Here is a 10,288-nt window from a genome sequence, read left to right as displayed (position 1 = left end):
TGAAAGAGTTTTTGCTACAATTTTGATCTCATTACTCATTATTGGCTTGTTGAAGTTTTCTATTTGTTCTCTCTTATTTAGTCTAGCTAAAGACTTGTTAATTTTGTTTATCTTTCAAAACACCAACTTTTCACTTCATCTTTTGTATTTTTTTAGTCACTATTTAGTTATGCTCTGATTTTTATTATTTCTTTCCTTCTACAAATTTTGAGTTGGGTTTGTTCTTGCTTTTTTTGTTCCTTGAGGTTCATTGTTACATTGTTTATTTGAAGTCTTTTTACTTTGTAAATGTAGCCATTTATTGCTATAAACTTCTCTCTTAGTACTGCTTTTGCTGTTTCTCAGAAGTTTTGTCAGGTCATGTTTTCATTTTCATTTGTTTAAAGAATTTTTTTTATTTTCTTCTTAGTGCCTTCATCGATGCAATGGCCACTCAGGAGCATGTTGTTTCATTTTCATATATTCAAACCTTTGCAAATTTCCTCTTGTTATTGATTTCTAGTTTAATCCCATTGTGGTCTCAGAAGTTAATTAATATGATTTTGACTTTTAAAATTTGTTCAGACTTGTTTTGTGACCTAACACATGATCTATTCCGGAGAAGATTCCATGTGCTGATAAGAAAAATGTGCTTTCTGTAGTTGTTGAATAAAATGTTCTGTAAATATCTGTTAAGTCCATTTGGTCTGTGACATAGTTTAGATTCAGTGTTTATTTGTTGATTTTTTTGTGTAAATAATCTGTCCAAGTCTGTGAGTGGGGTGTTGAAGTCCCCAACTCTTATTGTATTGCAATTTATTTCTCTCTTTAAGTCTAATAATATTTACCTTATATATCTGGGTGTTCTGGTATTAGGTGCATATATATTTAGAATTGTTACATGCTCTTGCTGAATTGACCCCTTTATCATTATATAATGACATCTTTGTCTCTTTTTACTATTTTTGGATTGAAGTCTGCTTTATTTGATATAAGAATAGTTATTCCCACTCACTTTTGGCTTCCATGTGCCTGGAACATCATTTTCTATTCATTCATTCTGTATCTGTACAGGTGAAGCGAGTTTTTTAAGAGGCAGCATAGATTTTTTTTAAAAATTCAGTCTATATCTTTTAAGTATTTAATCCATTTACATTCAAGATTACGATTCATATATGAGGACTTATTCCTGTCATTTTAAAAATTGTTTTCTGGTTCTTTTGCATATCCTTTGTTCCTTTCTCTTGTGTTGTTTATTATCGTGGTTTGGTGGTTTTCCGTAGTGATAACGTTTGAGTTCTCTGCCTTATTTGTGTGTATGTTCTACCAGTGAGTTTTATACTTTCATGTGTTTTCATGATGGTAAAAATCATTCTTTTACTTCCAGGTGTAAAACTACCTTAAACATTTCTTGTAGAGCTGACCTAATGGTAACAAATTTTCTCAGCATTTTTTGTGTCTCAGAAAACTGTATTTTTCTTCATTTATAAAGGATAACTGCTTGGTATAATATTCTTAATTGGCAGGAGGTTTTTTTGTTCCCCTCCTCCTTTTAATATATCATTCCAGTCTCATCTGGCCTGTAAGGTTCTGCTGAGAAATTCACTGGTAGTCTGACGGGGATTCCATTATATGTGACTTGACACTTTTATCTTGCTGTTTTACAATTCTCTCTTTCTCTTTAACTTTTGATAGTTTGAATATAAGGTACTAGGAGGGACAGCACCAGGTTGAACCTGCCTGTCCTTAAGCCTGCACAGGTGTAGGCTGTAGTGGGAGGATCAGAGGAATCCCCATGACCCCAGTTGGCATGCTCAAGTGGCAGCAGCAGTGGCCGCATTGGTTGGGGAGAGCCTATTCTCAGAAACATGTAAGTGTGCTGAGGCCCTGCTGTTGAGGAGAGAGTTTCTGTTAGTGGCAACTACCCCAGGCAGGCAGCTTTCGTGTGTTTTGCCCTGGAGCTGTTTCAGACTGAAGGAGGAGGAAGACAATTCAGGAGAAGATTCAGGAGAGGAGGAGTGTGATAAAGTATGCAAAAAAATTATAGAGCAAAAAGATGAAAACTCAAATGAGGAAAAGTTGTGCCCGTTAGCCTCCCCATCAGTATCTTGTCGAGGGATGGCCAGGTCCTCCCAATATTTCTACCCTGCTTCCGTTGGCGTTTGTATTCCTAGAACTACGGTAACCACTTCAGACGTTTGTATTCCTAGAATTACGGTAACTGGTTTCACCCAGGCCAGAATTCAAGTGAGAAAAGAGGGAGATTAGGTGGCAGGACAATTTCCAGTTGTTGTACACTCTCAAGATCAGCAAGGGCAAGTATGGGTTGCTTTTGAACCTCTTCCCTTCAAACTGCTGAAGGCGTTTAAGCAGGCCATTAGCCAGTATGGGCCTGAGTCTCCGCTTATGCTAGCATTATTAAAGAACATAGCTATTTCTTACCAGCTGATTCCGATAGAGCTGATTTCAGGAAACGGGTTGAGGGACCCGCCTAGGGCCGATCCAAACCAGGGCCTATCCAATAGGAGCTATTCCCTCATTCCAATACAATGCTTGTCCCCCCACGGCTCGGAATGCAGCAGTAGATTTGCGCAGCTCTCAAAGGATAAGCATTTTACCGGGAGAGCCACCGCAAAAAATATCTACAGGGGTTTGTGGCCCTTTGCCCGCCCCCAGAACTGTGAGTTTACTTCTAGAAAGATTTAATCTTGCTGCCCAAGGAGTTAGAGTTCATATAGGAGTTATTGATGTTGACTTTATAGGGGAAATTCAAATTGTAGTGCCTTCTTCTGTTCCCTGGAGTGATGAGCCTGGGGAACGCATAGCACAGCTTTTAGGTACACCATATGAAAAACAGGAGGAGGTGAAATTAGAAAGAGAGGTCTTGGAGGTACAAACAAACAAGACAGAGCAGCATATTGGTTAAATCAAATTACTGGTAAACATCCTACATGTGAGATTACGATTCAAGGAAAGAAATTTAGAGGGTTGGTAGATACTGGAGCAGATGTTTCTATTGTTTTCCAACATTGGCCACTTTCTTGGCCCATGGAAAATGCCCAGTTCAATGTGCTTGGAGTGGGGCAGGCCTCTGAAGTGTATCAAAGTAGTCACATTTTAACCTGCGTGGGGCCTGAGGGACAGCTTGGAACTGTTCAGCCTATGGTGATGCAAATCCCTGCTAACTTGAGGGGAAGAGATTTGTTAGAGCAATGGGGAGCTCAGGTTTTAATACCTGAACAATCATGTAGCCTCCCCTCCAAGGACATCAAACAATGCAGGATAAGAGCTATGTGCCTGGGATGAGATTGGAAGAAAATTTGCAGAGCCCAAAGGAATTTTTAGAAATTAAAAAGGACAAAATTATCACCAGGATTTAGAATATTCTTTTTGACGGTGGCCATTGTTGAGCCTCCAGAGCCTATCACTTTGAAATGGGTGACAAACAAACCTATATGGATAAAGCAATGGCTGCTGACAAAAGAAAAATTGGAGGCTTTAGAAAATTTAGTTACTGAACAACACCTGAAGAAACAAACCAAGGACGAAACTGTAAGGCAATTGATCTGGGTGGCGAGAGCCACTCACAAAGAATTGGGAAAGAGGTAATAACCTGGAGGAGAGGATTTGCTTATATTTCTGCAGGTCCAAATCAACAACCGGTGGGGGTACCATCCAGACATTTAAAGCTCTACTATAAGCCAAATACCAAAAAAGAGACTTGCAGAGCACCCCCACCCCACTGGCAGTGATGGCGAGACTAACATTGAGGTGGAGTACTTCTCCCAAGAGAAGAACACACCAAATATCATCACTGACTTGCGGTCAAATTAAAGAAGCTGTCACAAATAGTGGAGGAAAACCTGAAGGAAACAGGACAGCCTATTATGGGAATCATGATGATGGTTATCATGATTAAAGTGAGTCTTTCTGAGTTTGGGATAGAAGTGAAAGAAAGTTTCACACATTGGGCATATATTCTTTCCTCCGTTTGATGATCTCTGGCCTTAGTATTTTTTATAATAATTTAGGAAATAAAGCAACAATATTCTGGCCATCAAAACCTTAATGCAAATAAAGTAAAGAATGGTCCCCTAAATTAAAAATGTTAATCTGGAGAGATTGTGTTATGATAGAGGCTGAGGTGCTGCGTGACAATTTCTATGGAATTATTGTTGATTCCCCTAAGGGGATGCTTAGTGTTCGATTGCACCAGTCAGTCCTCTTGTAGTAACAGAAAACTCAGATGATGGATAAAGAACTACAATTATTTAGAATTTATACATACTAAGATCAACAACTCGATTATCTGGAGAAATGGGGCATTAGTAGGATCATGACCAAAAATAGTATGGCCAGTGTTGTGAGCTGAATAAAAAGAACTTTGAAAAATACCTATGGCTCTAAAACCAATATAAGTGTGGGAAGGAAAATATAATAGAGAATCAGGCCCTAGTTCTTATTCATTAGAAGTTTACAGGAAATAAAAGCTCTTTAGATTCAGAGCTGTGTCAAACTCCCCATAACTGCTTTGTGCTTTTATACATTTACTTATTTCAAGAGAAGCATGAATGTTTGACCCATGATTCAGATCCAATTGTAATTTATTGAACTATGTCCCATTCCTGAAGAATGTAAATGGTAGTTTAATGGGAATAGCATTAAATCTATAAATTACTTTGGACAGTATAGCCATTTTCACAATATTGATTCTTCCTTCCTATCTGTGAGCATGGACTGTTATTCCATCTGCTTGTGTCCTCTTTAATTTCCTTGAGCAGTTCTCCTTGAAGAGGTCCTTCACTTCCCTTGTTAGCTATATTCCTAGGTATTTTATCATTTTTGTGGCAATTGTGAATGGGAGTTTATTCATAATTTGGCTTTCTGCTTGTCTGCTTTTGGTGTATAGGAAGGTTTGTGACTTCTGCACATTGATTTTGTATACTGAAACTTTGCTGAAGTTGCTTATAAGCTTAAGCTTTCGGGCTAAGTAAATGGGGTTTTCTAGAAATAAAATCATGTCATATGCAAAAAAAGATAATTTGACTTCCTCTCCTACTATTTGAATATGCTTTATTTTTTCCTCTTGCCTGATTGCCCTGGACAGAACGTCCAATATTATGTTGAATAAGATTGGTGAAAGAGGGCACCCTTGTCTTGTGCCACTTTTCAAGGGGAATGCTTCCACATTTTTCCTCCTTCAGTATGATATTGGCTATGGTTTGTGATAAATAGCTCTTATCATTTTGAGGTATGTTCCTTCAAAACTCCCAATTTACCGGGAGTTTTTGACATAAAGAAAGATCTTGAGTTTTATTGAAAGTCTTTTCTGCATCTATTGAGATAATCATGTGGTTTTTGTCTTTTGTTGTGTTTATATGATGAATTACTTTTATGGATTTGTGCATGTTGAACCAGCTTTCCATCCTGGGAGTGAAGCCAACTTTCTTCTTTTAATGGTGCAAAGACATGCTCTAAGAATTATCACAAAGTCACAAGACTCTTTTCAAATAACAAGACTTCCTTAAAGCCTTGCTATTTCAAATGTGCTTGACAGATCATCATCATCAGCAGCAGCAGCAGCACGTGAAAGCTTGTTAGAAATGCAGAACAGTAGGCCCCCACCCAAAGACTATTCTGAACTTCTTGGCCACAAAAACAAGAAAGAGAAGAATAAAACTGAGTATGTTTAAGGACATGAAAAAGTATTCTAGTGAAAGTATTTCTACTGAAAAAATATTCTAATGTATTTTTCTAATTGTGATTTTTTTTCTCTACTTCACCCAACACCCCTCAACCTCCCCCCAACTTGGCCAACAGACTTACCAGCTATGAAAAAAAAAAATTGTGAACAATATCCCCAAAGCTGAATCCATCTTCCAAAGGGAGTTTCTTCTATTTTTTCCCTATCCTTGTCTCCATGTTTTCTTCTACTTTATAAAAGGCCTAGTTGTAGTATTTTACTTCTCTTGCTCTGCTTCATTAGCACTGATGAGAAATCCCCTTCTCTTCTAGATGATTGTGTTTCTGGTTCATGAGCAACTTAAAAAGAAGCATTTCCTGTTTGCACAGGTGAGCTGATAATGACTGAATTTTCTGCTTTGTGCTTTTATACCTTTACTTATTTCAAGAGAAGCATGTATACTTCACCCATGATTCAGATCCAATTGTAATTGGTTGAACTATGTCCCAGATACTGTCAAAATGGTTCTTATGAGGAATGTATAATCATACCTTTTTATAGATAAGGAAGTAGAGATTCCAACAGGCTAAGAAACTTATCCTAAGTCAATTAATGATACAGTAGAAGAAGAACCAGGAGAGAAACAAAGATCTTTTCATAAGTAATTTTCCTTACTTTGTATTGCATTTTGTATGTGTGTCTAAGTATATTTGTTGGTATTTTGTTGTGTGGTTTATGAAAGAAGTAAAAGGGGTATGCACTTTAACACAGAAATCACTGAGGCAGAAAGTATTTAAAAGTAACATGCTCATAATAAAAAAAAAAAAAAAAGACCATAATACAAATAATTCTTCACCTAAATGACCATATTAGCCTCTTCTACTTCATAATATCTACTAAATAGCTCTTTCCATCTCTTTGTTCAGTTTGTTTTTTGGCTAAAGGGATTTAGGATATGCTCTTTTCTTCTGCAAACTCATGGTTGCTATGTGGGTTACAAAGGTAAAGATAGAAAATGCTGAACTTACTACCCATAAATTCTCCTTACATCTTCAAGACCACACAATAATCCTGCCCTTGGATTTTCCTGTGTGTTCGCCCCACCTACTTTCAGTGGTTCGTACTCATTTCAGTTTGGCTAGACAAAAGGAATGGTTAGTGATAATTTTGTATGAAAAAGGTGGATAAAACTGTGCACATTTGTTAACTTTCTAGACTATATAATTATCACCAGGATCAAATTCTTGTCTTCAAATAGATAATTCCTCCGCACATTCGAAGGTGAAATTGGGATTTTTAATGAAAGAACAAAGCAGTTCTATCCTCCATATCTTGCCCACCCTCTATTTTGAGTTGATTTTTGTGTAGGCTATAAGGTAAAGGCCTAATTTTATTCTTTTGTGTAGGAATATTCAATTTCTCCAATATCAATTGTTGAAGAGACTGTCCCTATTGTGTATTCTTGGAAACCTAGTTGAAGATCAATTGACCATATATGCATAAATTTATTTCTAGGGCCTCTATTCTGTTATGCTAGTGTATATATGTCTGTATGCCAGTAGCATACTGTTTTAATTGCTGTTAACTTTGGCCAGGCGTGGTGGCTCACGCCTGTAATCACAGCACTTTGGAAGGCCGAGGCAGGTGGATCACCTGAGATCAGGAGTTTGAGACCAGCCTGGCCAACATGACAAAGCCCAGTCTCTACTAAAAATACAAAATTAGCCAGGCATGGTGGTGCATGCCTGTAATCCCAGCTACTTAGGAGGCTGAGGCAGGAGAATTACTTGAACCCAGGAGGCAGAGATTGTGGTGAGTTGAGATCATGCCACTGCATTCCAGCCTGGGCAACAAGAACAAAACTCCGTCTCAAAATATAAAATTACTGTAGCTTTGTAGTATATTTTGATACAAGGAAGTGTAATGACTCCGTGTTTATTCTTGGCTGCTTAAGGTCTTTTGTGGTTCCATACGAATTTTATAATTGATTTTCTATCTCTGTAAAAGTGTCATGGAATTTTGATAAGGATTGAATTGAATCTATAGATCTTTGTAGTGTCGTAGCCTATTTTACAGCTATGACAAAATACCACAGATTGAGTAATTTGCAAACAAAAGAAATCTATTTCTCACAGTTCTGAAGGCTGAGAAGTTGAAGATTAAGGCACCAGTAGATTAGGTGTCTGATGAGTGCTACTGTGTACTCCAAAAACAATGCCTTCTTGATGCATCCTCTGCAGAGTAGGTTTGTTGTGGGCAAACTTGCCCCTATCTACCTCTTTAATAAGGCAGTAGTTCATTCATGAGGGTGAAGCCTTCATAGCCTAATCACTTCTGAAGGACCCCTCCTCTTAATGCTGTTGCATTGAAGATTAAGTTTCAACATGAGTTTTGGAGGGGATACAAACATGAAAATCATAGCAGGTAGAATAAACATGGTAACAATATTAAGCCTTCCAATCCATGAACACAGAATGTCTTTCCATTTGTTTCTGTCTTCATTAATTTCTTTCATCAATGTTTTGTAATTTTCAGTGAACAAGTATTTCACTTGCTTAGATAAGCTTATTTATGAGTATTTTATTTTTGGATGCTGTTGTAAATAGGATTTTTTCTCATTTTCTTTTCAGATAGTTTGTTATTAGCGTATAGAAATGCAACTGATTTTTGTATGTTGATGAAAGTTCATAAATACATGGAAATTAAATAATGCATTTTCAGACAATCAGTGGGTCAAAAAATAAAAGGGGATATAAAAAACACCTGACACGTACAACATACCAAAACTCCTGAAATACAGCAAAAACAGTAGTAAAAGGGAAGTTTATAGCAATGAATCCCTACATTAAAAAGAAGAAAAACCACAAATAAAAAACTAACTCTACACCCCAAGGAGCCAGGATAATAACGAATTAAACCCAAAGTTATCAGAAGAAGGAAATGATAAAGATTAGAGCAGAAATAAACAAAACACAGATAGAATAACAATAGAAAAACATCAATGAAACTAAGGTTGGCTTTTTGAAACATAAAATTCACAAGCCTTTAGGCTAAGAAAAAAAGAAGACAAAATCAGAAATAAAGGGGAAACATTCCAACTGTTGCCATAGAAATAAAAAGATTATAGGAGACTATGAACAATTTTATGCCAACAAGCTATATAACCTACAAGAAATGAACACATTCTTAGAAACATACCACCTACCAAGACTCAATTATAAAGTAATAGAAAGACTTATAATTAATAAGATTAAAGTCGGAATCAAAACTCCCAACAAAGAAAGGCCCAAGGCCTGATGCCTTCACTGGAAGAATGTACCTAACATCTAACAAATAATGTATACCAGTTGTTCTCAAACTCCTTCAAAATCTTGAGTAGGAAAGAACACTTCCAAACTGATTTTATGAGGCCAGCATTACCTTGATGTCAAAATCAGAACAAGATACCACAAGAAAACTACAGCCCAATATCCCTGATGAAGATAGATATGAAAATCTTCAAGTGACTCTTAGTAATATTTGCTCCAAACCAATAGTCATAGAGATGATCTTCTTACATGAAACAGGGGATCTGTGATGGTAATTTTATAGCTGGAAGAAAGGTGTTCGCTGCTATAATGAATGAAGACAAATGTAAAGGTGATACATTTGTTATGGATTGAATTGTGTTCCCCTAACATTTACACATTGAAGTCCTAGCTCCTAATACTTCAGACAGGGTCACTTTAGGGATAATCAAGTTAAAATGAAGTCATTAGGGTGGGCCCTAGTCTAATATGATAAGAATCCTTATATAAAGGGGGAATTTGAGGCAGACATATACACAGGGGAAATGTCATGTGAACATGAAGGTGGCTATGATGATTAATATTAGGTGTCAACTTGATTGGATTGAAGGATGCCTAAATAGCTGATAAAGTATTGTTTCTAGGTGTGTCTGTGAAGGTGTTGTCAGAGGAGGTTAACATTTGAGTCAGTAGACTGGCAGAGGAAGACCCACCCCCAATGTGGGTGGGCACCATCCAGTCAGCTGCCAGCACAGCTAGAGCAAAGCAGGTGGAAGAAAGTGAGATAAGCTGGCTTGCTAAGTCTTCTGGCTTTCATCTTTCTCTTGTGCTGGATGCTTCCTGCCCTTGAACATCATACTCCAGGATCTTCATCCTTTGGACTCTTGAAGTTACACCAATGGTTTGCCAGAGGCCCTCGGGCCTTCATCCACAGACCAAAGCCTGCATAGTCGAATTCCCTACTTTTGAGGCTTTTGGACTTGAATTGAGCCACTACTGGCTTCCTACCTCCTCAACTTGCAGACAGTCTATTGTGGGACTTCATCTTGTGACCATGTGAGCCAATTCTCCTTAATACACTCTGATATATACATGTATCCTATTAGTTCTGTACCTCTAGAGAACCCTGACTAATGCAATGGCCGTTCACAAGACAAAAAGAGAATAACTTAAGGAGACAGAGACACGAAAAATCCTTTAAAAAAATCAATGAATCCAAGAAGTGGTTTTTTGAAAATATTAAAAAAATAGATAGACCACTAGGCAGACTAATAAGAAAAGAGAGAAGAAATGGACACAATAAAAAATGATAAGGGGGATATCACCACTGATCTCACAG

The sequence above is a fragment of the Cebus imitator genome, unplaced genomic scaffold (genome assembly GCF_001604975.1).
Source record: "Cebus imitator isolate Cc_AM_T3 unplaced genomic scaffold, Cebus_imitator-1.0 Scaffold201, whole genome shotgun sequence".
Lineage (NCBI taxonomy): Eukaryota > Metazoa > Chordata > Mammalia > Primates > Cebidae > Cebus > Cebus imitator.
The sequence above is the reverse complement of the archived record's forward strand: the minus strand, read 5'-3'. Positions refer to the sequence as shown.